Source organism: Anser brachyrhynchus, assembly GCF_964034855.1.
Source record: "Anser brachyrhynchus genome assembly, chromosome: 10".
Classification (NCBI taxonomy): domain Eukaryota; kingdom Metazoa; phylum Chordata; class Aves; order Anseriformes; family Anatidae; genus Anser; species Anser brachyrhynchus.
Genome location: NC_137705.1, coordinates 19105118 through 19131726, shown reverse-complemented (window position 1 = coordinate 19131726; position 26609 = coordinate 19105118). Strand labels below are relative to the sequence as shown.

Below are 26609 nucleotides of genomic sequence, written 5' to 3'. Positions count from 1 at the left end.
TGTACTTAGCAATCCACAGAAAGGTGCCCTTCTTTTCCCAATTACTTTTGGATTGTTAGCAGACAAAAACTTGTACTGGAGTCACTGTCAAACTAAGGAGGCGTTTTACATCAGGTAGGCCTGTTGCCTTTTAAGAGCATGTAACTAGGTGTGCATGGATGGATGGGCAAAGATTCCTTTCCAGCTCATAAAAACTTAGAGGTAGACAGTTACAATTAGTAATGAGCACTTCATTTTCCCTTCAGTGCTAGTAAAAGATTAGTACAGGATGTTAACACTGTAAATGATGTCAGTTGCAGCTACAGAGTATCACATTGCCAGTCATTTGGGTAATATTTTTACTTCTCTTTACCATTCACAAAAAATGTCTAAGATGGGTTAGCCGATGTTAGAAGAATGTTTTCGCTTCTGCCAAATTGCAGTGCTACTGTGTAGAATGGCGTGGTAATAATAACTTTTTCTTTACTTTTTTTTTTTTTCTGAGTAATGTACGCATCATGGTTATCAACCTAAATAGATGCTAATTAGAAAAATGGTTTTCTGGATTTTAAACTGCGCTTTGTGTGTGTGTGTGTAGCTTCTGTGCATAAAGTTGCCTTTTAAGATGACTTCTGCTTTTCTACCTTTAGTCTTTGCTTTTTTATTCTGCATGTATTTTTTGAAAAGTGAAGGTTTTGAATGTTGAATTAAGTAATTGATTTACTGCTGCTGCTAATCAACATATTAAAGTAATTGAAATACGAAACAAACACTGTGTATTTGGAGATCAAGTCCCACATTTTTTGTGTATGTTCAAATAGTCAAGATAACAGTAGCTCACTGTTGAAGAAGTTTGCAAAATGAAAGTTTAATACTTCTGCGTTACTGTCTCTTAGCTTTATAATGAATATTGCTTTTGTTGCTCTTTCATGTTCACCTTACTGCTAGATAAGGACTAAGTTTGTACTGATCCCTCTGTAATGGGATGATTTAGTTGAATGCTACAGTTGTTGACTATTACTGGTAAAAAGAACAGCAGTGAAAGTCCTCAAGGAAATTGTTATAACTGATTTTGGCCTGGGGATTTCTCTTGTAAATTAACTTGCATGTTTTCTCAAAGGGGGCAAAAGCTTAGTTTATTTTCTTTTGACTACATTTATATATTTATATATATATACACTGCCTGAGACTCTAGTTTGATTTTGATTCTGAGTTCCATAGGGTAGGAATGTTGGGCTGTGTTTAGAGAATCCAGAGGAAGTCTGATTCAGTGCAGCTCGCATGTGAGGAAGCTGATATGTATCTGGTTCTAATTTACATTCCTTTAGTTTTACCACTTAGACTTAATTAGATTTATGCCACTCTGCAGCTTCTAACTTATACTGTCTCTAAGTTTGTCCTGTTGCTGAGTGTGCTGCACACCAAGCACGCTATTGTATGTAAAGCTGTGAAAAGGAAGATCTGAGGAGCGCAGACCAGGCTCTGAACCTGTACTTTTTTGTATTGCATTTTTTTGGAAACTGCACCAGCAAGTGCAGTTCCCTCTGTGGTGTTGCCGAATGGATACTAACAGGCTGCAATTAGCCTTAGTCTTAAGTTTAGCAATTATCCTTGAGCTTTCCAGTAAAGCGCATGGCAGGCTGCTCCTGAAGCTTTAGCAGTGGTTCGTCTCTGGACTTGTATATCCCACGCTGACTTTATGTAACAAATGGAATTCTGTGGATTTCCTCATATTCCAGTCATGACCTGTACTCCAGTCATTTTTGTTTTGTTTTGTTTTTCCTCCTTAAATCACGTTATTCTTAGATACTTGGTGTCTGAACAAGCTATTCAATTATTTCAGTGATGTTGATTGTATTTAGGTAATACTATCCAGGTCATTTTATTGTTCATTCATTGCAGAGACGGGGATGGACAGTGACAGGAATGACAAAAACAACAGGTTCTTCTTGACATTGACAATGATAATGTGAACTTTCCTGCTTCCTGACTTTTGAATAAGGATTTCAGATACTTTAAGCTTCTGGAACATTTCTGTCTTACCTGGGGTCTTTTATTTTTGTTCTGGAATAGAAATTTATCTACCAGATAATTCCTGATGCCCTTTGCACATTTCATATTTGAAATTTTACCTTTTTTTTTTTTTTCCAATGGGGACCAGAAGGAAATGAAGCCATACACTTTTCTGACATTAAAGTACTATGAAGAAAATAGTGGTTAGGTTCCAGTGAAACAATAAATCTCCTCGTAAGGATGATTTGGCTCATCTAAGCCACATACAGTGGCTTAAAAACAGCTAATCTGTCACCTCAGGATCAATTTAAGCAATTAAGATATCATCCATTTTAACTATAATCACTGAAAATTATTCCTCTTCAAAGTATTTTAATATTAAAGCTTTTAAAATAAAAATGAATGTGACCTTAACAATTCTGTCATGTAGTATGAGGAAGGAAGTGTATGCTGTATATAATAGTATATAACGTGTATAAAATGTTTATGAAGTTAAACTATGTCTGCTCCTACGTAAGATATAAAGCTAGCTTAAGTTGTTAGTGCTCTTATTCATGCATATCACTAATTTAGCCACTTCTTTTCCTGAAAGTTAGTACTATTTGTATACAAGACATTGATCCTCTTGCAGACAAATTACAAACTTCAGCACCCTGATACACTTTAATTCTATCTCAACCTCAACTTCAAACTAACTTACATAAATCAGCAGCTTTCAAGTGCATTTACTGTACCTGAGCAGTACACATACAGGTTCCTGTTAATAGCAAGGCTTATTTCCTGAAGCTGCTACGTATCTCATTTTATTCTTGGTTGTCTAACTGTATTCTCAGGAGGAATATTACCATTATTTATAAATTTGATTCTTTCTAACATGAAGTATCCTCTTTTATCTCTGTGGGACACTCACCGAAATGCCAAGTAATGTAGAAGTGTCTTAGCGTGTGCGTAGGTTACACTCAGTTGAAAACAAGTATCTTTTTAACTGTACCAGTACTTAAACAAATAACAAATGAATGTGATGTATGGCTATTAGATTTCCTGGAATTGTTAGTGTGTGTTTTTTTTTTTAAAACAAATATGACTTTGAGGGTGGTGGTTTTTGTTTTTTTTTTTTGTTTGTTTTGTTTTTTTTTTTTTTTGTTTGGTTTGGTTTGGTTTTGTTTTTCACCAATGTCAGTAAGGTTGACCTTTGGTGATATGTTTGCACTGTATGTTGCTTTCAGTGGCAGTTTTCTCTTTTTTTTATTTCATGAACTATGCTGGCAGTTATTTCAACAATTCCCAGTATAAATCATGCTGCACTTGTTATGAAAGAAAATTTACAAAACATTTGGTTAACTGCTGTTTCATGGAAATGATTAATTACAGAAAATAAATTATTAATGTAATTTTCTATTTGTAACTCTTACCAGAGTGATGTAATAATTTAAGCTTATGTTGTAGTGGATCTATACTTTAAAAAAAAAAAAAAAAAACAACCACCAAAACTGCAGCCAAAAAAAAGAAGGTAAGTTGACACTGCTTTGGACATGATAACAGTTAAAGCAGAGGACAAAGATATTTTCTAATGGAGTTTGTTTTTCATAGAATCACAGAATGGTTTGTGCTGGAAGGGACCCTAAAGCCCATCCAATCCCAGCCCCCTGCCATGGGCCAGGACACCTCTCACCGGGCCAGGTTGCTCAAAGCCCCATCCAGCCTGGCCTTGGGCACTGCCAGGGATGGGATAAACAATTTATACTTGCTGTCCAAACTTGATTTCTTGTTTCACTGGAAAGAAAGCATACAAGGATGCCTGTCATCTTGAAGGCTTGTCTCTAATCCCTCAGTTTTCAACAGTGAAAGGGATAGGATGTAGGAAGTCTGTGCTGTTTATGAGTGACTGTTCAGTGCAAGAGTAGGTGATGAGCAACTATTTATCTGTAAGTGGCACCTGTAAGGTTTTGCTGTGTTTTTTTTTGTTGTTTTTTTTGTTTATTTTTTTGTTTTCCAGAGCCTGGAAAGTGTCTTTTTATGAAGTGAACACCTGCAAGACCTGTGTATGTGTGCTGTCTATTGATTGTTATCAGAGCTGGTAGAAACCTTATCAAACGTGGATTAATGTATAATTGCAAAAGTCAAGTTTATTTTGAGATGTTTGACAGAAAATGAGGACTTGTACTTGCAGAATGCATTGAAAGCACTGTGTTCTTGTCATGTGCTGATTTTGTAGTAACAGTTCAGTTGTGCTTCCCTCCAGCATGCAATTCCAGTTTAAGAATATGGGAATGAATGAGAAAAATACATGTTGCTTCTTCCCTCTCAGGATATTATAGTGAAAAGTCTGTTGTTGGCAGACAGAAGATAATATACTTCCATGAGGAAATGAAAGTTTTAGAAACAGCTAATAAATGGCACAACAAAGTCCAGGGTAATAGCTTTGGATTCTAATACAGTGTACCAAGTCCGTACCTATTGAGTCTTGCTTTATATTTTGAAACCCTGTGATAGAGGACTTCATTTAAAATAATAATAATAATAAAGCTTTGATCAAGTCATGCTTCTTGCATGTGTACTGCAGTTGTGTGTGCCATCTTTGTATGTAAGTAAACCTGGAATTGCTATTTTACACTTCTTGCCTGTGAAGACTATTATTCTTTGGCGATGGTTCCTTTTATGTGGTTTAGTTTAATTCAAATAATAAGCTAGACTGTGTAGTTGGTATTTCTAGTACAGAAGAACTGCTGTGCTTTAAAATCCCTACCCTAATCTATTTTGCAATAAATTTCTCATGTAGACAATACCTACAGATAAGTTTTTACTTTTCGTCATTTAGGTCAATCAGTTCAGCTAGGAGACTGAATTTTGTGCTGTCTACCATCTCTTAATTAATTAATATACAGTAATTCGTTGTTTTTGAAAGCTGATCCTAAAAAGAATACTTTCAGGCTGAGATGAGAACAATTCATTATTTTTTAACACTGTTGAAGATAGTGACTGTAAGCTTATTACTTTAAAATACAAAGTGGACAATATTTGTGATAGAAATGGACTTGAGTGTTGTTATTTGTGCTGAACAAATTAATGACAGCAAGTTTCTAGCATCACTAGCACTCTTCCTGTACTCTTCTGTCTGCTTTGTAAATTTATAGCAAATTACGGACAATGAGTCTAAGGGCAGGTTTTCTTAGCAATCTTTGCAGAATCTTAAATATCTTCCATCCTACTGTGTGAACAATTAAATCAGCAATGAAAATATTCAAGATCCTGAAAATTTTGTGGCTGACTAAAAGTGAGGAATAGCATGGAACTTGCTATATGAATTAAATTAGCACAAGGGCAGCCTTAAAGATCAGTTTCATTTATTTATTTATTTTCATTTCTTTGCTAAAGAGATTTATCTGCTTTAGAAAAATGAGAAACAGCGATAGCATTTTTACAAGCAGTGAAACAGAGGCATCAAGTCACAGGCCTTGTTCGTTTTCTAGTCACAAATTCAGCCTATTCCTGGTAGAAGCAAGGGGAGTAATACATGTTTGCAGTAAAGGTGATAAATATTCTACAGCAGTGTAGTCCTTAATACGAGATGATAAATTTCTAGTAGAGCATAGTCTGTAACGTGACTTGCTTTTTGTATTTTTATTTACATATATCTGTCCAAAGCAAATCTTGTAAGAAAGTAATACAAGGCAACGGTTACAGCTGCATATTGTAGGTAAGAGAGAATTCACTATCATTTGTCACTTATGGAGTGGTTATTTTAGGGGTGGAAGGGAATCAAAGTGGTTCAGTAAGGGCAACCTAGAACATATTTTGAGTTCTTTAAACGTTAAAGACTCTCGTACAGACTATATTGATGGTAAACTATTTTCCTCTCATGCTAGCATTCTTCATTTTATGTCCCCAGTAATAGGTATAATACTCTAATAATTTAGTATATCACCAGTTTTATGTTTTGTATTAATTGTTTTGCCAGTACTTCTGTAGTTGATCTTTTTTATTTTAATTATTTTTAATGTAACACTGTTGAGAATGCTAATGTTATCTGTAACACTTGATGCTGTACATATACAGGGGAAAATGTAGTCCCTGTTCTCGAGGCCGTCAAGGGCAGGAAGCAGAGCACTGCTGTGGTGAGATGGGGCCACATCTGCTTAGGTAGGATGTCAAAAGCAGAGATGGAAATTTGCATTTCCTGATACCTGGTTGTAGCACTTTATTCACTATGCTGCTAATGCCCTAACTTCATTTAAAGCCTGAGTTCTTAGTGTGCAAAGCAGTCTGGCAAAAAATCCTACAAGAGTTTGATGCCACGAAAATTTTTGCTACCATAGAAGTGGAATGTAGTGGGTGGGTGGCAGTACTTATCCTTTTCTGCATGTTGATTTTGGAATATTCAGGAAATAAATTTGCTATTGTCTTTTACAGTAGCTCATAGTAGCACCATAAAATTGTGCATAGGGAAACTGTCCTTTAAAAATCATTTGCTTTGAAGAATATCGTGCAAGTTTCTGTTCCTTTACCTGAGCAAGTGATCAGTCATTATAGATAATCTTAAGATACCATTGCCACTGGGTACTGACTAAATCAGTGTCTTGTTTTTTCCCCAGTTTAGAGTAGATAAATATCTGCCTTATAGTAAAAACCTTTTATGTAATTCTACTGAAAATCTTGCTTCTTGTGACTTTCAAGACCAGTAAATGAGCGAGTCATTTTTTTTTTAACTGAATGTCCTACTTTTTGTTTTGCCAACAATGCTTGCTGAAATCCCACTTGGCTAAGTTGGGGACAACACAACCATCCAAACCAGGCTATTTCTTTTGCACTCTGTAAATAGATTTCACTGTAGTTTGTATGCACATTGTTCTTCACTACTTTCAAAGTCTGAGGATTTTTAATCAGGGTTTGTCAGCACTTCTTAGGTGTCTGTTACTAACCAACCCAGCCCAATCTTTCATGTAGAGCTTGACTTCTTCAGAAGACTTTTCCCTCACTGGGTGAAAGGAGGGAAAATGAAGTGCTTCACAATTTTTTCTCCTATGAAAGTAAGTGAATTGTCCATATGAATCGTTATTTCCTCTTTCATGGTAAATTAAAATAACAATTTTGTTATCTTTCTACCAGTTTGATGATTGGATGAATATGTTTGTAGGTTTAGAGAAAAGGCAGATATGTACTAAAGACAAAGAGTTAAATTATGAAAATGAGATGGAAGGTTAGACTTCAGTGTTCTGCAACTCAGTTTAACATACTGAATTCTTTAATTACAGAAATTAATCTGCAATTAAGTTATTGAACAGCTTTTATGAAATAGAAACTATATGGTCAGAACTTATATGTGATGTCTAGCAAAACAGAAATTTAAGTTTTCTGGAGGCAAATACAATTTCTAAGCAGCAGTATCAGCGAAGATTTACATTTATGAACCCTCAACAGCTATTGGAGGTGTTAAAATAAATTTGTTAGCTAGTCATTTACTTAACATTTAATCAATAGTAGAAGAACAGGAGTCCTACTAGTTTTGGAGCAGAATTTGTGGCATAACTCATCTGTTAGTACTGAAAGGAGGAAAAGTATTGAAGTGTGATGTTTCAGTTTGGTAATCGTGTGATGGAAAAACATATGTGGTTCAATCACTGAAATGCAGCCTGAATCATCTGTTGTTGCTGCATGAATACCAAAAGCCTTAAACAATAAAACTCTCTGAGTAATAACATGCGTAGTGTTCTGCTTTTAGATTTATGAACCATACGAACCAGGAAAATGCTAATATCTTCCCTGTTTTAAATATCAGTTAATTCATTTTTATTTTTTTTTTAATAAAATACTCACATGGATGAATTCCTGGCCTTCAACTCTTTGTTTTTCAGAAACACTTCAGCTGTTTTTATTACTCAACACTTTCACAGAGGAGCTTTCTGTAAAATGATATCAGGGCCATTTAATCGTTTTTAGGATTTTCTTGGAAGTAGGAGTGTTAAATGAGAAAACTCATTGCCTGGTGTGTTCTCCTCCCCTCTTCCCTCCATCAAATATTCTTACCTCCAGAAAGCTTCACTCCATGCTCTCCCCCCAAGTTTATTGTAGCAAGGAGATAAAGAATGAGTAGAGTTATGTTTTCAACTTGTTAAATAGGCTGGAAAATGGGGCTATTGTCTGCATGGCGCCTACATGTATTTTAATAGGAGTAGAACACCATTAGCATAGCCAGTGGAGTGATGGTAATGCCTTCAGGAACAAACTGTCTAAATATATATTTTTTCAAATTAATTAAAAAAAAATCAAGACGTTCATCTGCCTATAGTTTGTAAACATGTAGCATCCTTCAACATACCAGACGTTTCTGCCCAAGCTGCATTGACTCAGAAACAGGCTGCTCAGAGTTCCTGAGCGATGTCAGCCAGACAATGTGTCTTTTCTTTGTGAATCCCTTTTAGGTAATTGGTGATAAAACATTTGCAGTGATTGGTGGCATTACCTCCAAGGAAATTATGTTTACTGAAACACTATCTCTTTAAATGTTGTTTGGCACAGGGAGGGAGAAGAATCTTCTTACTAGAATGGAATTTGTCATCAGATACCAACCACTGCTCAGAAAATTGCAGCTGAGTGAATACCATATTGTGAGTGTGATAGCACATACACCACCATGTGCAACTTGTCAGTGCACGTGCTTCTGAACGGTTGTATTCCCTGAAACACAATACCTGGAGCTTTGTGCTCAGTAATATTTGTTATATTCTGCATTTGGGGAAAAAAATGGAGAAAAATATTTGGTCATTGTGTTTTTTCTGTTTTATGGTGGGTAATTGCAACTACACAAATGGATGTTGTCTGTTCTTCCAGATAGGCAGAATATAGTAGCATGTGGAAATCAGGCCATCCTTAATGTAGATTATTCATTATTCGTATTCATTCATATTCAGTATTCAGCTTATTTCACGAAAAATTTAAAAAATCAATAAAATAAAATAAAGTTCTACCTTACTTAGGAATGCTACAGGCTGTGCTGTGAAATGCAGGGTGATTTCCCAGGATGTTCTTCCCGCATCTGTAAGAGCACAGAGTCAGGACGTGCTTGGAAATCTGTGTCACACATGCAAAGCTACTGCTCTCATTTAGGGCAGAATTTGAGAGAAGGGAGTTGGAATGTCTCAGGAATACTTTGGGTTTGATATATTTTCTGTTGTCTATCCCTTTCCTTGTTTAATATTTTTATAGTTACTGCAAAGTTTTATCCATGTGTCTGGAAACGTTAGGAGTGCTTTACAACTTCCCGGCCGGCTTGTTGCCGCTAGGCGTGCTGCCCCTCCCGTCGCTCAGGTTCTATGCACCAGATGCCATGCATTCTGGAATGAGTGTAATTCATCTTCCAGATGGGAAAACTTGGCTTTTGGGGAAAGATAATGTCTTTTGTGCAATGTAACAATTCCTCACTTTGTTTACACAGGCAAGCAGATATGAAAGTACCTTTTTCTGTAAGTAATTACAAGATTGTATTTAAGAAAGGAGGACTCTGAAAGCTTTGTGTTCTGTTATGATTTAAAGACCTTATGCTGAAATAAAAGGATGGTTTTATTTAAATGCATTGTTTTTATACACACAATGTTAAAACAGTATTAAAGTTGTGAAGTCAATTCTTTTAGAAGCCCTGCAGTGTTAAAATTGAAGTGGTCTTATGCAATCTCGCCTCCTTTTTCTGTTGTACGGTCTTCAGTGAAATGATTGTTGAGTATTTGCAGTTCTGTTGTAAACAGAAATATGTAAGTGCTTAGTTAATGAACATATGTTTGGTGTTTTCTTTTCCCTTGCTGGGAGCCTGGACTTCATTTATGGCATGCCACTGAGATTCTGACCTGAAGGAGGAGAGAGCTGATCATGGGTTTTTCCAGTCCAGGATGAGTGTTAATGGCTAATGAAATAAAGGGAGGATAGAGGCAGCTATCCCACTCTGCTTTACAACTCATTCCCTTTGTTGTTAGTAAAAAACCAACCAAACAAAAAACCCCTGCAATACTTTGCTTCAGGCTGCAGAGAGCATATTTCTCCCCTAAGATGCAAACATCAAAATGACTTGCTTTTAAATATTCCCCTTTTGCTGCTGAACCAAAAATCAATTACTTGTGTAAGCACACTTGCTACAAATCTTCCATGCATCTATAAACAGTGTCACTACAGAATTGTCTATCATCCATAAGCTTAAAAGGAGAAATTCTTGTTTCAGAAATTGTGAAATGATTTATTGCTCTTTTTTTGTTTGTTTTTACTTCTGTTCTGATTTTAAATTCAATGATACATACATTAAAATGGGTCTTAAAAAAAACACCGCTCTAAACTGTATAACAAAGAGTATTTTAGTCCATCTGATACAACAATACTGTATTAGGTGATAATACCTTGATAACTCAGGAATTAAATTTGTTTGAATAGATTTATTGTTTTGTAAAAAAGATAAATTCTAAAGGGTAGCTGGACAGAAATTGCCTTTGTGTTCTTGTGTTTTTGTTTTAAATTAATTCATTTTATCCCATGCACTAGGCTTAAATTTTCCTGAAAAAGCGGCCATAGCAGTAACTGCTCTTGTTTTCTGGGTCATGCCCATGTTGTCTGTTTGGTTCCTGTGAGAACAGCTGTTTACTGCAGTTGTAACTTTACTATTATAAATCTCTGGCCTTTATTTGCTTTCTTTAGAGCCAGGATATATCTGGTTCATAATAGCAAAAGAGCAACGGTTATTCTATGGCTCCATCTGTCTCCTCTCCCAGTTTTTATATCCTCATGTGCTTCTTGCTTAGCCTGGCCTGGAATGAATTTGACTGTCTAAGCATGCAAGAATTTTACTTCCCCCCGAACTTACCTCCAAATAACGATGTGAATGGGGAACCTCTTTCGGTAGTTCTTATCTTAAGAGTTATCTTGTCGGTGGACTACATCGTGGTTTTCCAACAGGGTCTAGATTTCAAGTACATTGAAGTTCAGCAGTGTTGGCCTCTGATGGAAATTCATGATCGTACTGTGCAAGGGCCTTGGTCTTTGTGAGAATTTCAGAATGTGTGTATTGCATAATGCCAGCACTTACCATAGTTATATTGCTTTCTTTTGTCATATTTACCTGACCAAACTATCTGTATATATGAAAATGATGAGCTCTATTATTAGAAGTATAGTTGAATAGCTAATTAGCTTTAAAATTATTAGCTGTATTAACATTTATAGTAGTCCTTAGTAAAATAGTTTGAAATTGGTCATATTATTGCTCTTTTAAATATGCGAAAAACTTAAGACTGCTTTCTTTAATATTAAAGCCTTGAAAAAGTGACAATATTCATACTGTCTTTTTCCGTGTAAAGAAAAAACAATTTGTGAATTTTCAATCTATCTTTTTTGTAAAAATGTATATTTTTTAAAAGTCTAATAATAGTTAACTAGTCTCGATAGAAACCTCTGCACTGACTCTTCTTGTCCAAAGTACTTGATATCGATAGGCTTTCCGTGAGTTAATAGCAATAACTGGTTATGTTGTTGTCTTGTGGTTCCATCAAGCAGTGGGTCAGCTGCCTTAATCCATTTGACTGAACTTCTCATGACTCTCAACAGATGTTTTGCCTTTAAAGGTCAGTTTAACTTTCTGAACAGACTAGCTCCTTGCTTCCCAGAGCATGCCAACATAGTTAAGAACTGGAATGCAGTTTGACATCAGGAATGAAATCTCATGAATTTCTTTTTCACTTCCTTAGTTATTCAACCAAATCTCATATGATACCCACTTTCATAACAACCGCAGAGCATGTTTTAAAAGGAAAAGACAATGTCAGAAGAAGAAGATAACATGAAGAATTAGGTCACGTTGTTACTGCAAATAGCTGTAAGTTGTAAGGCAGAATCATTCCAAGTAGTGTATTTTAGTAAGGTTTGCCTGTATTACAATAGTATATTGCAGCATGGTTGTGCTAGGCATTAAAACATAGGCATAATTAAATTCCCATCCAAAATGTATGCTGTGCATATCCGTGTTTGATATTAAAACAAAATGCATGCAGAGAAACCCAGTCAGTTAATGGACTCCCACACCATTCTTAACAGTGGAAGTGGCAAGGAAAAGGTGCCCCACGGAAGACCAGAGAAAGCAATGAAGTTAAAGTAAATCATAAGCTCTCAGCAGGAAACTTAGCTTTTAAAAGGAGATACGATTGTATCCTAATGTATTTTTAGGGAGAGTCATAATTTGCTTCTCTGTTGGAAGGGGAGATGTGTTTTGCTGAAGCAGAGTTGTCCACCCTGTGACTGGCAGAAGTCTGCAGCAGGTATTTCAAAGAAAAGTTCTTCTCAACCATGGACAGTTACTTGTTGGCTCACACCTGAAGCATGTTAGGTTGGCCTGTCTGACGTAACTGTGCTGGAATGCAATAGGGAGGTTGCATCCGTGTTGGGATTCCTGCTAATATTTTGTGACTTTGTTTCATAGATTGGCCACGGGTTGTGGGAACAAACATGCAGCAGATTTCCATGTGTGAATTATTACTGTGCTTATTATGGTGCTCAGTAATGTGACTTTTTACTCCATGATGTAACTGAAAACATCATTTGGCACACGTGTATGTTTTGTGTATATCTGCTGTGTGAAAATTTCAGTATTTTACCACCACTAATAAAATAATTTTCATTGTTAAAATAATCATGCACAATATTGGGTTCCCAACCAGCAGCTTTGCTGAAGGGTTCAGGAATTCTCCTGTATTCAGAAGAGGGCAGAAAAAAAATGGTGCTTCTTCACTTAATTCTCCATTGAAAGTTTAAGATCTCCATTTCTATAGGTAGAGAAGAACCAAACAAATCGATAGGTCCACATGACAGCTACAGTGCCATGCTGAAATAATAACTTCAGTCTTATGTAGCTGTCTAGTACTTCATAATTCTTCCTATCTAGACTATTATTTTTTAATGGTGATCTGCTCAGGTGTCTGCCTGATCTTTTGATAATCTCACAGGTCTATTTTACAATTCTTTTTTCTTTTATTTCTCAGATATATGGCCTTAGTGGTAGTATATGCTGTTCCACTGACCTTAATGCAAAAACACTAATGCTGCTGTCTTTCTGTTTTCAGTCGTACCCAAAAGTTAATAGTAATGAGGGGAAGATTGTGACAATAGACAAATGTAGGTTTTCACTGCCACTTTTGGCTATTCACTCCTGGCAATGCGGTGATCTGTTTGAACGTGTGCGCTTATGCTCTCCTTAGCTGTTTGTTTCAGTTATTAACAACAGCGGTGTTCTGTTCTTTCTGGTAGCACTCACGTCTTTCCAAGTCACTTTTAAAGCAGGATAGGTGCATGCTTTCTGCCTTGCAGTGTTGTATTTGGAAACAAATTATACGGGTAAGGGTCCAGCATGGGATGAATGTTGCAAGCCAGGAGAAACTTTTAAGGAATGACAGCGGTGGACTTCCTGGTTGAAAAGAGTTGTGACCATTAGGTGATCTCTAGCAGGACGTAACATTTGTGGGCTCTGCTTGGGGACGTTTGCGTGTACAGCTCAGAAATGGAGGTCCAAGTCTTCTGGCTGAAATGCAACATAGGATATTGGGGGGGGGGGGGGGGGGGGTATGCTAGACTTTTTTTTGATGGTTTTGAGAAGCTGGAAAGTGATGTGCCAGCAAGATAGGAGATGGTAGACATTGGAATGTAGCAGTGAGTCTGTAAACAAGTTTCATAGATTTTTTTTTTTCCCCTGTGATATATAGTATGGGATCCTGTGAATATAATGAGAATGTATAAAGTAATAAAGAAGGATTTGGGTGGAAGACCTTTCTTATATTTTTCAGTTTGGATACTAAATATTATGTTTTAATGTACTCTGTGTTTCCTTTTCCCCTATAAATCCCTGTTCTCCGTGAAGTTGTTAGGAGGCTATCATTTTCATTTTATGGCTGAAATTTGAATGTTCAATGAAGTAAGTGGACATATTTCTAAAAATGATGCTACTCTGACTTTTCCTTTGACGTCTGTTACCCAAAACAGATGAAGAATTTCTCCGGTAGGTATAGAACACCTGTTATTGCATATCAGAAATAGAAGCTTCAGTACAGATGAGCGGTGTTTCAAAACTCTTTCATTTACATATTGTTGCAAGCTGCAGATGCTGCTTGTTAATGTTAAAGGTAGGAATTCATCAGTACATGGCCTTGATTTGTTATCTGTCTGTTATCTTCTTCCAAGTGTTATAGTTACCAACTTCTTATGTCCAGGATTTTTCCTATTGTTGTTGCCTGTGCTTGATGCTATGCTTTGATAACTGCTTGGAATTTCTAATGGAGTACAAATAGCTATAAGTGCCTTTCTGCCAGAGGATAAATCTGCTTTTTTTCTGAGAAGGTTTGGTAATTTCCTATGTGCGAGTATCTATGGCTCACCCAGACACTCAAACGTCCAAAAAAAAGATAAGCTTATGTTGCTAGCATGTGTCTCTTCTTGGTCAACTTTCTTAACATTATTTGAATTACTTCATGATGTGTCAGAACTCCAGCAGAGCTATGTCTTCTCTTAAAGGTACTTCAGGTTCTCTTTGTCTCCCATACTGGGGGGAAAAAACTTAGCTGAGTTTTTTTTACTACATTCTTGTAAACCACAGCGTCTCAACATTTAAAGGCAAATGTACCTTACCTCAATTGAAAATAAAAATCATATTTCAGTGGGGAGCTCCCTTATGGATATGACAGTTTCCACTCTGGTCTTATGTTCTTTCACTCTTTGAACCCAGAACTGCAATTTCTCTGCCAGCATCCTCTTGCAGCAAAGGTCACTGCTGGCAGACAGGTTGGGTGCTTGCTTGCTATTCCATGTATTCCACTCAAGGTTCTGTTTTCATGATACAATAAAAATGAATGAGTCTGTACTATACGCTTCGTTTTAAGCTTAGTAATTGTTACATGGTGATTCTAAACTGGTAGGAAAAGGGGGAGGTGCTTTTTTATTCTCTGGTGTGATGTACAGAATGATTACAAACAATTTTGTATTTTTTCCCCCTAAAGGAAAAGGGGTTTGAAAAAACACCCAAAAGGTGCAATGAAGTGTTGCATGTTTTCATGATTTCTTACTGTCGAGGAACTGGCGTTAGCTATAGAATAGTATTAGAAATTCTGTACAGTGTTTTGAGGGGTCTGACTAGGAATATTGAATGCTCCCCAGCTTCTTTGGGTCAGTCAGAGTCCGTCTTAGCCCCTCACTTCTCTTTTTGTTGTGCCCTGTTCTGGAAGTGATGAACCTCTGCAATAACGGTAAATGTAGAGGTAGCATCAAATGCACTAATGTGGGATCATATTTTCCAGTGGTACTGTTATGGTTTAAAGCAGATTACAATTTTTCTTCTTCAGACCTTTTCTTGTATTTCTTCTAACCATTATTTTATGAAAAGATGTGGCAGATATGGGAGCTTCAGAAAGAGTATATGCTAATCTCTATTTTGTAATGATTTCCTTTTTCCTTTGGGTTCCCGTAGATTAGTTATGTCTAAGTTTTGATCTGGATCATTCAAAATTTAATTGGTTTTCTGCATGTATTCTGTATTTATGCTCATGTTCCTGGGAGTAGATTTTTGCTTTGAGCTGTGTTTTGTTTCTTGTTTTTTTAAGCCAATACTTAAAAACAAACATATGAAGAAAAATAGTTACACACATGCATTCATTTAAAACAAAGAAAAGATAAAACAGAGCAAAAAACATTTGTGATTGGTGGCCCACAAACAGCTTTTCGAGAGTACATACTTGTCTGTAAAAGTGAGATAGGCAAATATGCATGTGCATTCAGTCTGAGATTGTGGAAAAAATAATGCTTAAATTCCTGTATTTAGGGGCAACTACCAGCTGTTTCAAAATGAGAATTGTTGCAAGTACAGAAAAAGGAGTCAGTGTTGATAAATGGCTTATCACAGTTTTAATCCTGAGAGGGACCGGGGACATGTGTAATAGCGTATGTGTGTAATCACCCAAAGGATGTCTTTGGATCCCAAGCAGGACAGCAGCTTAGCTGCTGATAACCCTGTGTCCTGGCAGTTGCAGGAGGCAGCCACATGTTAAAGGTTGCACGCATTTCGGTGATTTTTGCATAATTCTTCACAGGAGGTATGCACGTGTGAGAGAGCCGTGTTCGTTCCTAATCCCTACGGCAATTGTTTTATGCCCTCCAGAACATGCAAATAAGTTCTGGTATTTGTGATAAGTAAATCAGATTTTTTTTTTTCAAAATTAGTCCTCTGCATTCTCTGAGGTCTTTTGTTTAATTTGCTTTTTTACCTGCCACCATGGTGGCAGTATTGTGTGGTTACTCGTAGTTTTTTGCTTTGTAGTTCTTTGCTTTGTGCCTAGGGGTAATAGATTACAGGCTGAAATGAATCTACAATTTATTGTTGGAGTTAAGTTCCACAGGCTAACTGTTTAATTAAATGTTCATTGTGAATTGGTGTCATCACACTTCTGGTGTTTGTATGTCTGTGAGAAAATCCACTTAACGTCATTTGTAAGGTAACAGATTGTTTTAATTTCAAGAAATTGCACTGAAATTAATTGTATTAATGTAATGAGATATTTAAACTATTAGATACTTTTATCCAATAACTAAGTAATATGTCAGTCTTGATTTTTTGTTTATTTTTTTAATGTGAGTTTCTTTTGCCTTTTGCTGAAATAGCAAGAAATAATTTGAAGATACTTGGTTTGAGGTGAGAGTGTATGCCTAGAACAGTGGAACAGAGAGGTTTGGGCCATCAGCTTCAACTGAAACGTACCTCACTGCAATTTGGGATTTGTTCTTCTGAAACTATATTGCTAACAGTGAGTGAAAGATGGGGTGAGAAATGTAGCAATATAGGGGTGCAGGAATTATGAGATGGTTGATTATGGCTGTCCCACAATTGTACATTCTTAGCACATTTAGCGCAATTTCTTTGCAGTGGTGTGAATTTTTGACGGGCTGTTTTAGCCTGTAATTCTTAAGTCTGGGTATATAAACATTTTTATAAGCCATAATATCCAGGTTATTCTGAAGCAAATGTGTGAGAAGAAAGCTGGAAAAGCATAGCAGGTTCTACTGGGAATTAAGCTGGGGGGGAGGGAGAGGAGGAATTGATGCCTTAAAAGATCCTTTAAGAGCTGCAAAGTTATTTCTTAATGTCTGTTACAGTCATATTTTAGCTGATAATGATTTTTTCAGGCTATAGGGTTTGGTTTTATCACTATACTGTGAAGTAGGCATTGAATCTGTCATGATTTAAATGAATGGCAAAAGTGTCTAACTTTACTGGTGCTATGTTAGACAAATAGGAGGAATAAAATTATCACAGTGCAAAATGGTAACTGTTCCAGTTTCCTCTGAATTTGAGAAATAGACTGATTTCCTTGCTTTCTAGATTGTCAGACTACAGATAGTTTTGATCTGGTGGTTGAGTGTATTTAAGAACCATCACAGTTTTCTTGAAGCCATGCTATACTGTGCATGTAATGCTCATGTAACCACAACATCAGGCTTCATTCCTAACTTAGTTTAGAACCATGCAGGAAGAACAAACAAACAAACAACCCATGAACCCTTAACTAAGGTATAATCATGCTTTTAACATGAATTCTCCAAGTGGCCAAGGACTTTAGCCTAAACTTCAGATGACTACCGGTGACAGTTTGCATGGTAGATCAGTGTATTTCTTCATTAAAAACTGTTTCAGCTTTTTCAGCTTTTTTCTTTTTCATAAACCCATTCTTGTTTTTTCTAAAGAGGTTATGGGTGATGCTCAGTGTGCTGTGCCTTCGTATTTCTGATGTAAGCAGCACTGAGCAGAGTGCTTATCTTGTGAGGTCTGGCTCCTGCTGAGTTCAGAAATCCACAGGGGCTGAGGGTGGCTGAGGTGAGGTTGTTGATTTTCTGTCTGATTTCTGTGGAAAGTAGTGGATGGGTTATGCCTCTCTACTTACTCCCCCGGATTTTCTGCTGGCACAGGAATCACTGCCTTGCACCTGGATCAGTTAGGCTCCTTCCCTGGCTTGGGTCAGAGATGCTTGCCTGCCACTGACTTCCCAGAGGTGCTACTGAGGAGTTTCCTGCGATTTAGTTTCCGAAACCAAGCCAACATTTCTGCTGAGTATGTTGGGGTTTTTTTGTTTGTTTTGTTTTTGATTCCTTTCAACTGTGCACATTGAGTATTGGAAAGCAGGATTCACCACAACTGCAAAGGAATCAGAATTTATTTATTTAAACAGTTAGATACTGGTATCATACTTTCTCAGTTTTAGGCTATGTATAGAAGTTATAGCAACTTTACTTGGAAACTAATGCAAAGAATCAACTTAGTGTAACTGGTGCAGACCCTTATGATGACAAAATAGTATCTAATGTGGAGTTTATTCCTGTAATTAACATACCCTTCATCAATATACAACCATTTAAAATGATTCACATCTTATTAGAGCTTAGTGCAGTTAAACTAAATACGTTTATTCTTAAACTTCTTAACTGGAATGTAAGGGGAGGTGGTATACATGTCAGTGTGTGAAGACAAGAACTTGATTTTTCTATTAATTTCTTATGTGTTTTTTAAGTTAGGAGGCCTCACTGTCATCTACTGAAATTCTGCAACTACAGCTGTTTATCTAGAATCACTGTCTTACTAAGTTTATGGTAAATGATATTACACAAGTTTTTGCAGTGACATTCAAAGATTCAGAATTTATTTTGAAAGCTTGTTATGCAACACAGTTCACTGACTTGTATCACTTTTTTTTAATAGTCTTTTTTTTTTCATTTAAACCTAACAAGTTATTTGATATATAATCTCCGACGGTCTCCAGATAGTATTCTTGATATCTAATCCCAAGCCAACTGCTGTGGTGGTTGGTGTGGCTAATTGGTTTCTTCGGGATTGTCTTCATTGCACAGACATTCCTGACAAAAATCCTGTCTTCCAGGAAGCAAAGGAAAGCTTCATCAAACAGGCTTCAACCCAAGTTGGTTGGCCTGTTTGGGATTATAGGAAAAAAAAAAAAAAAAGGCATAAAGTAGCACAACTCATGTAATACAGACACTCAAATATTATTCTGTAATGTGATGGCTATCTCTTGTGTTATTCTAACTGGAGAGAAGCGTCAATCAGCACAGACAGTTCACAAACATCTGAAGCTATAGGAGTTCTCTGTTTTCAATAGGTACGTGGAAAACTGTAGGAGAAAGTGGTGTCTAAAAAGGAAGCTGTTACTGCCTATCAGCAAAAGAGTTACATGAGATTAGTGACTGCAGTGCAAGCATTACTGCTTGCAAAATTACTACTCTGTAAAAATTGTGCTAAACTTTGAAAATTCCTGTTCCACATGTACGTGTCTGTGTTCAGAGAAGAATGGAGGGGTGTAAAGACTGTCTCGCTCTCCTGAGACTGATTTTCTTGGTGGCACAGAATCTAACAATCAGACGGTAGTTTTGACAGGGAATAATGTGTGCGTTTTATGCAGGCAGCCCAGTTGGTCTGCTATGGTATTAACAACGTTCATTTACTCGTTGCATATCTGCTGCAGTCTGACAAAATATAAAGCACCTATTGGCTTCTGAATTGGGTAGGATTATTCATTTAGGAAAAAATTACAGGCATGCCTTCAGCACCCTGTTTATATTCTTCAGGCCACCCCAGGAAGGTACTTTTCCCCAAGGAAATGATGCATACACATGGCGAGCTGTGTTGGTATAGATATGTGATATAATTCTGATGGTATGTTTCCCTTTGTAGCTGAACCCCGCTGATAAGTCTGTAAGGTGAACTTTGATCTTGGGATCATCTGTACTGCAGATTTTTTTTTATTTTTTTATTTTTTACCAAGGCTGCAATCTTGCCATTGCTTATTCCCATGAACAGTATTGTGAAATTCTAATTAATGTAATATATGTGGATATAAAGTCCTCATTTTGACTAGTTTTGCTATATTTCCTATATTCTGGTGGAGTCAGACATATCCCAATTTAAACCCAAAGAAACTCTGAAAGGAAGGCTTTCTCAGACCATCATCAGACTTTTTTCTAGTTCAGAAACAGATTATGCTCACCTGGGTGTATAAAGGTTTACAAGAAGAATCCAATTATGTCAGCTGATGTGCAATTTGACCAGCTGCCTACCCAAGGGCTGTCCGCAGCACCATTTCGGTTAATGCAATGCCAGGCTTGCAAATCAGGACTTAGAGGCAAGAATTAGCTGCCTTCACTCACTTTTATGAAAGCAGTTGACTTTGCAGAGGGCAAATGCAGGCTGCACTTTCTTGTGAGCAGATCAAATCCTCTCCCTTGCAGTCCCTGGAAGAATCTGAGCTCCACCAGCATCCCTTCTGTGAATTTCTACCACTTTGCAGTTTCTTTATAGTTCATTCTGCCTTGATCTGAAAAAAATAAAGTTCCATATTTATTTTTTTTCCCCAATGACTGAATTAATTTCTCTGTTTTCCTGTAAGCAATGTTTAGAGAAGGCATTCCCTCCCTAGGACAGGGATCTGGTATAATTTATGTCCTGCATCTGCCCCAGCTGAGCTTTTTGCAGAGGGTGGTGTATGGAACCACCACAGTGCCGCGTAAGGAAAAGGAGGTAGGTGTTCTACAAGAAACATGTAGTGCCAGGATTCTTTTAATCAGGGTTCTCCACTGGCTGGCTGTCTTGTGATTTTTTTTAAATACATTGTCAGTAAATTAGCAGGTCAGACAGGTTCTGCCTGAAAAGAATATACAGACCAAGAATTCTTTTATTTTTAATTACTAGAGTGGATGAAAGCAAGGTGTGGTCTTTGGCCTGGTGCAGAGAGTCAGGAACTGACTAGCTTCTATGCCTCCAGGTAAATTTCGTCTTCCTGCCTTGATTTCTCCAGCTGTGATATAGGCGTGATACTTGCCTCAGGAGGAAACTGAATATATTCATGTTTGCTAGGTTCCTTGGAGATAGAAATTGTTATGCACATATTTCTAATATGTTGTATGTATTAGATGTTAGAAAATTAAGTCTCTTTAATAAATGTATTTTAATAAAAACATTGATCACGTGGCTTCAGTTTGGTTTAGTTGCATTCTTTTTGTGGAAAGTAACTGGAAAATTTCCTCTCAAGATGTCTATTGTAAATATTTCCAAATGACAATTTCTTCAATTTTGTATTATGAGTTTCCTGAATATCTGACTTCAGAGAAAGCTTATGATAGCAAACTCGCCCTGAGACAGAAGAGAGTATTGAAAGGATTAAGTGTATTTGATGGATGAGACCTGTAAGAAAGAACCTTTTAAGAGTATTTATCCATCTATGTTGTTTTAAAGCTTTGTGCTCTGCCAAACCCAAACATTTTAGCGTTTCAGGATCGGCCTTCAAAATTATTCAATTAATAAGACTTCACTGCTTTCTAGTTTTGAGCTTTTGGACCCACTTTGAGCTATAATTTACCAGATTCTTTGTTTATCCTTTAGAATTAAAAGCTTAAAAGGTAAAAATAAATTAAGTGTAATTTCTTCAGGTGCCCTTGGGAGAAATGGAGCTTTAAGAAAAACACAAGTCTTGCAAAACTTTGCAAGATTATGAAGTTGCAACATAAAGAACATGGGGGAAATGGGGGCAAGGTCACTGCTGGGTTCTAGTTTGTCAGAACTGGAGTCTCCTTATTTCATTTTCTTTACGCAGTCTGTGATCGTAGTTGGAAATGTGAAATATGAATACTGTTCCAGGCACATCAGGATTTTGTTCTCTTTGACCCCAGCGCTGTCATCTCTCTGCTATATTTAATTTTTCTGGAGACATATATGAAATACTTGGAAATGCTTTCTGTTCTGGGCCCTATCCTTCTTCAACTCCAGTGCTCGTGGGTTTAAATTGTTAGTTATTCATCCACATATCTTGTGATTTGCATTTCATGTGACTGCAAGTGTGGACAAGAGTGTGTGATATCACCACAGAGGAGAACGGTTTAACTGCTTTCCCCAGCTGTAGAGAAGCTCTCTCGCCCTGCCCTAGAGGCTGTTTGGTAAGTGCGTGCTGTCAATGAGTTTTGGCAGAGCAACATACAAGCCAATGAAAACGTGTCGGGAGTTGAAGTTGGGCTGGTTATGCAGCTGAGCAGAGGAAAGCTGAAACGCAGTTTGTCTTTGTGTACTGATCTCTTTATTTATTTATGATTGCTTTTTTTTTTTTTTTCTAGACACAGTTTCACCATTTAGATGTTTAAATCCACAACCAAAATGACTAGTACAGGAAAGACTCGGGTAAAACGCTGGGAAATGGTGACTCTATTTACTGGTTTTGTTGCATTTCTCGCTTAATTGCAAATAGTTGTCGTTGTACTTTGTAGGCTGTAACGTGTGCATAGGCATCACAGTGTTTTACTACCTGGTGTGACAAATACATTCTGACTTACAAGAGATGCCGTGAATTGTTTCACTAATCCTCTTTCTCTATAGCCCGTAGGATTAATTTTGGTGGCAATATTTACTCTGCTTTCTTTGATAAAGGATCTTACCGTCATTTAATGGAGGATTTGATTTATGGATATTTAGATCAAAAAATGAAAAAGAATAATAAGTTGAATTTTTTTTTAAACAGTATTAATATAATCTACTATTCTTATATCAGTGAGTGGCATTGTCCAAAGCATAATTTTAAATACTCTTGAGAACATGAAATGATTTAGTAATCTACATAAATAGTGTGATAAATAAAATGAAATAATTAAAAAAAAAAAGAAAAAAATAGGTCATCTACTCTCTCTAGCTAAGCTGAATATTGCTAATATTTTTAATTTTTTTAAATTGTAATTCAGTCAACAGCATGCATGGGAAAATGTATTTCACTTCAGTTCTGTTTTAATGATTTAATGTTTGTTGGGTTTATTTTATTATTTTTTTTAGAAATCACTACATGTGTGTATACATAGCTGGAATAGGTAACGCTGATTTTTTTTTGTTTTTTTTTTTTTTTAGTGACAAGAGGCTTCGTAAAATCCTAATCTTAATTAATATTCTAATTAATATTAAATTGGATTTTAACAGCCTTGGATGTGATTTTTCATGATAAAGGTCTAAATAGGGTGGTGCTTTTTTCCTGACCTTTTGTGTGTGTTTGTTTAAAAAACCAAAACAAACAAAAAAACCCACACGCACACAAAATGACCAATTCTTTTTGTGTAACTTCAGAATGAGTTACCAATTTTCAAAAGCAAAACTCAGAAAGGAAATAATGCATTATTTTCTGCATGGTTAGAAGAACATTCATTCTGGTGAGCTTCTGTTCTGGAGGAGGTGTTGAGGTCTGACCTTTGTGTCACACACATACTTCCTACTACTGTGTAAAAATCTGTTTAAGGTAACAAGAAACTCGAAGGTGGTTGTCCCTAAAAATGTGAATGTTTCTGCCTACGATGAATATCGTACTTCTTACGGTGAGTGGGGCTGCTGTTGTGCGAGGCAGAGTGAGAACTGGCAGCGTCCGTCCGGTCGCAGGTCTGGCGGTGCCCAAGGGGGAGCTGCTGCTTGGGATGGTGCCTCCCGCGCTGAAGGCTCAGGGGCGAGCAGGCCAAGGTGAGGTGTCTGAGGAGGAAGGCGTGGTTTGGAAAGCAAGAATGGATTTTGGCAGGAGAATATGGGAATTGGGACTGGTTGGGCAAGAGTTTGGGACAAGTAGGTACTAGTAAAAGGGTATTGGAAATGAACATGGGAGTCTGAGACTCAGATAATAGGACTAGCTGCAGGAGGGCACTGAGACGGGCATAGGAGGCCAGGTATGAGAAAGAGGGCAATATGAGCAATTGGAAAAGGGACAAGACAAAAGAGGCTGCTAAGCATTTTGCCTGTTTGGCAGACAGAAGTATTTCAGCCTCCCTGTTAGTTCTTGTGGCGGCTAGTATTGTGGAGTAGCTGCGGGGTTGTTCTTTTGTTTTTCACTTGCCCTGTGAGGAAAGTAATAATATATACTCGAATACTGTGTTGGAAAGATGTTTTGAAGTTGGTGCTTAAATTCAGCTTCTATGTTAAAATTGTATGTTATAGAGCATTCCTCATCGTAAGCTATTTTTTACATGAGGCCTCAGTCTCGTTTAGTGAGAGGCACAGTGCTTACTGAGAGAACTATCTGATTTTTTTCTGCGTTGCTTCGTGTGGAGCCAAAACTTTACTTTCTGCCCACTATTCAAACAAGGCTCAACAGGCAGGATTATTCAGTTCCTTGTAGGATTCTGTATGACACCACTGTACTGTCACAAAGCTTCATAAACCTTTAATTAATCTTTACAACACCTCTTTGATATGATTCAATTCAATCATTATTCAGGACCAGAGCCAGTAAATCTTTCTTTACACAAAATGAGGTGAGGTCTTGTGGGAATATAGTAGCCTGTGAGGTAATCAAATATGATTATACAATAAAACTGTGTAAGGATGGCAAATCAGGATTACCTCCCAAAATCATTTTTCTATCACTTTTTAACTTGAGAGTGTTGGGTTTTTCAATCATGGTAATACTCATTAAACATTTCTCCACAGTAAAAATTATATGTAACAGTATTTATCCTGAAAACGGCTTCTTAAGACATGTAGTGGAAAGGACAGAACACCTTTAGGTCAGGATTTTCGGCTTTTTTTATTTGTTATGTTTTATAACCTTTATACTAGTTCTACCTTTAAATAACAGAAAGAAAACCTGCACAGCTAAGGCTACCAGCAAAACCAGACTTAGCTCAGGTATGTGCACGTGCATTTCAGGGCCATGTACTTTGTAGAGTAGTTTAGTCAGGGCGGCTCGCATGTGTTGGAGTCTGGCTTCTAGACTGATTACCAAGGCTGACATAAACTCAGTTATGCTGAATATTAAGGTTGTAAATTGAGAGCTTTTGATTTGGGGGATATAAAGCATACTTTCATGCATGGTTTAAATGCTTTTCTTAGTACACGTTATGTCTATTTGTCTCTTCATTTGTCATTGTTTCAACAAATCCGTAATTCAGACCAATGATACGACTCCTTATTTAGTTGTTCCTACCAAGCCAGAGCAATTGCTTTCATGTGACAGTTTAATTTCTCTGACTTCTGGAAGCAGCAAGCCCAGAATTTTTGGCAATAATATGACTTATGTAATTAAGTTTTTGCCCTACCATTTTGCTCCAAAAAAATGTATTTGTGAATAATTGAAAGTGTAGTCTATGTTGAAAGTGCAGTAACCTCACGTAAATGGGGTTCCCTATCTTGTCTCAAAAGAATCACTTGTAGAAAAGACTCCTGTTCTCCTTCTACATGTACTAATCAGTTCTAATGGTATTCTTCTTGTTATTTAAGGATAAGTAAATGATATTCTTAAGTTAGTTGGGGAATTATATTATTGGCAATCTCCAAGTGAGTTGATAAAAAGAATATTCAGGTTCAGCTTGGATTTTAGGAAAAGGCTCTTCACTGAGAGGGTGGTCAGGCACTGGGACAGGCTCCCCACGGTAGTGGTCGTGGCACTGAGCCTGGTGGAGTTCAAGAAGTGTTTGGAGAATGCTTCAAGACATATGGTTTAATTTTTAGGTAGTCCTGTGTGGAGCCAGGAGCTGGAGTTGATGATCCTTGTGGGTCCCTTACAAATTGGGATATTCTATGATTCTATGTGTTTCCTTTTCCAAAGAATCATTTGTAGGCAAATAGTACTTTGTATAGTAAATTAATTTGCATATTGTATTCCTATGTATGCTTGCTGCATTGAGTGGAGTCATACTAACAGGGTATTTCTGCTGAAATATGGTTAGCAATAGTTTAGCCTTGTTGTAAAGCTTAGTAATTTTCTACTGCCTTATTTCACAATGGGATCAGATTGTTTTTGTTTCTAACCATGTCCCCAAGTGGAATTTGATACAGTAAGCGTGAGCCATAATTTTATGTTGTGGGTGGAAGGCTAAACTGAAGAGTTAAGTACAATGTTCTTTCTGTCCTGCCAAATTCTAGGTCTGTGAAAGGGCAGAGCACAGAATTTGTTCTGTGCAGTGGATATCTGGACAATTCCAGTTCTGCACTAGCATATGGTGATTACCTAGCTTTTAATTAATACATTCATATTCTTAGTTAAATTTTGCTAATAAGGTTTTCAGTATGGCAGCATCAGTGGCATGAGTTTCCTCATTTAGGGTTGGTGTGATATAATTAGAAAAAAATGAATTTGTTTTGTTTGCTACAGAGATGAATCTTCTGCCAAGTGCTAACTGCAGTTGTTTCCTTGGTATTTTTTAAAGTTTCTTTTTTTCCTTAAGTTTCTGAATGGAGACCTGAGATAAGTGCCTATTCTATTTGTATAAATAAGGTTGCACTAAGATAATATTTTCATTCAAGATGGATACTGTTGTCTTTGTGCAATCTATTCATTGCTTTATGGAAAATAAGGAGTCCACTGGTACTAGTCCTAATCAACATAAACTTCAAGAATGCAACATTTATATATAATCTTCTGATTTATAGGCCACGTGTGAAAAATGTGTGGTTAAATTAGTGATAGGCTAGCTTTTGCCTATACAGTTATTTAATTTTAAGGCACACTAATGACCTTTGCACATGCAAACTACACTGTGATGTTAATAAATTTAATACTCTGCATCTCTGAAAGAAAAGGCTGGTTTCAGAAATGCATCAT

General features: G+C 36.8%; 1 protein-coding gene and 1 long non-coding RNA gene across 2 annotated transcripts in view; one reads left to right on the top strand and one right to left on the bottom strand.

Annotated features, from left to right (window-relative positions):
* VGLL4 (vestigial like family member 4) overlaps positions 1-26609 on the top strand; it is a 92462-nt gene that overhangs the window by 7957 nt on the left and 57896 nt on the right. The gene's annotated exons all lie outside the window — the stretch shown is intronic.
* On the bottom strand, positions 454-21986 carry LOC308200656. Its single transcript, XR_013955733.1, has 2 exons — positions 20046-21986; positions 454-18972 (listed from the first exon to the last, which is right to left on the bottom strand). It is a non-coding gene; the product is annotated as an uncharacterized lncRNA (long non-coding RNA).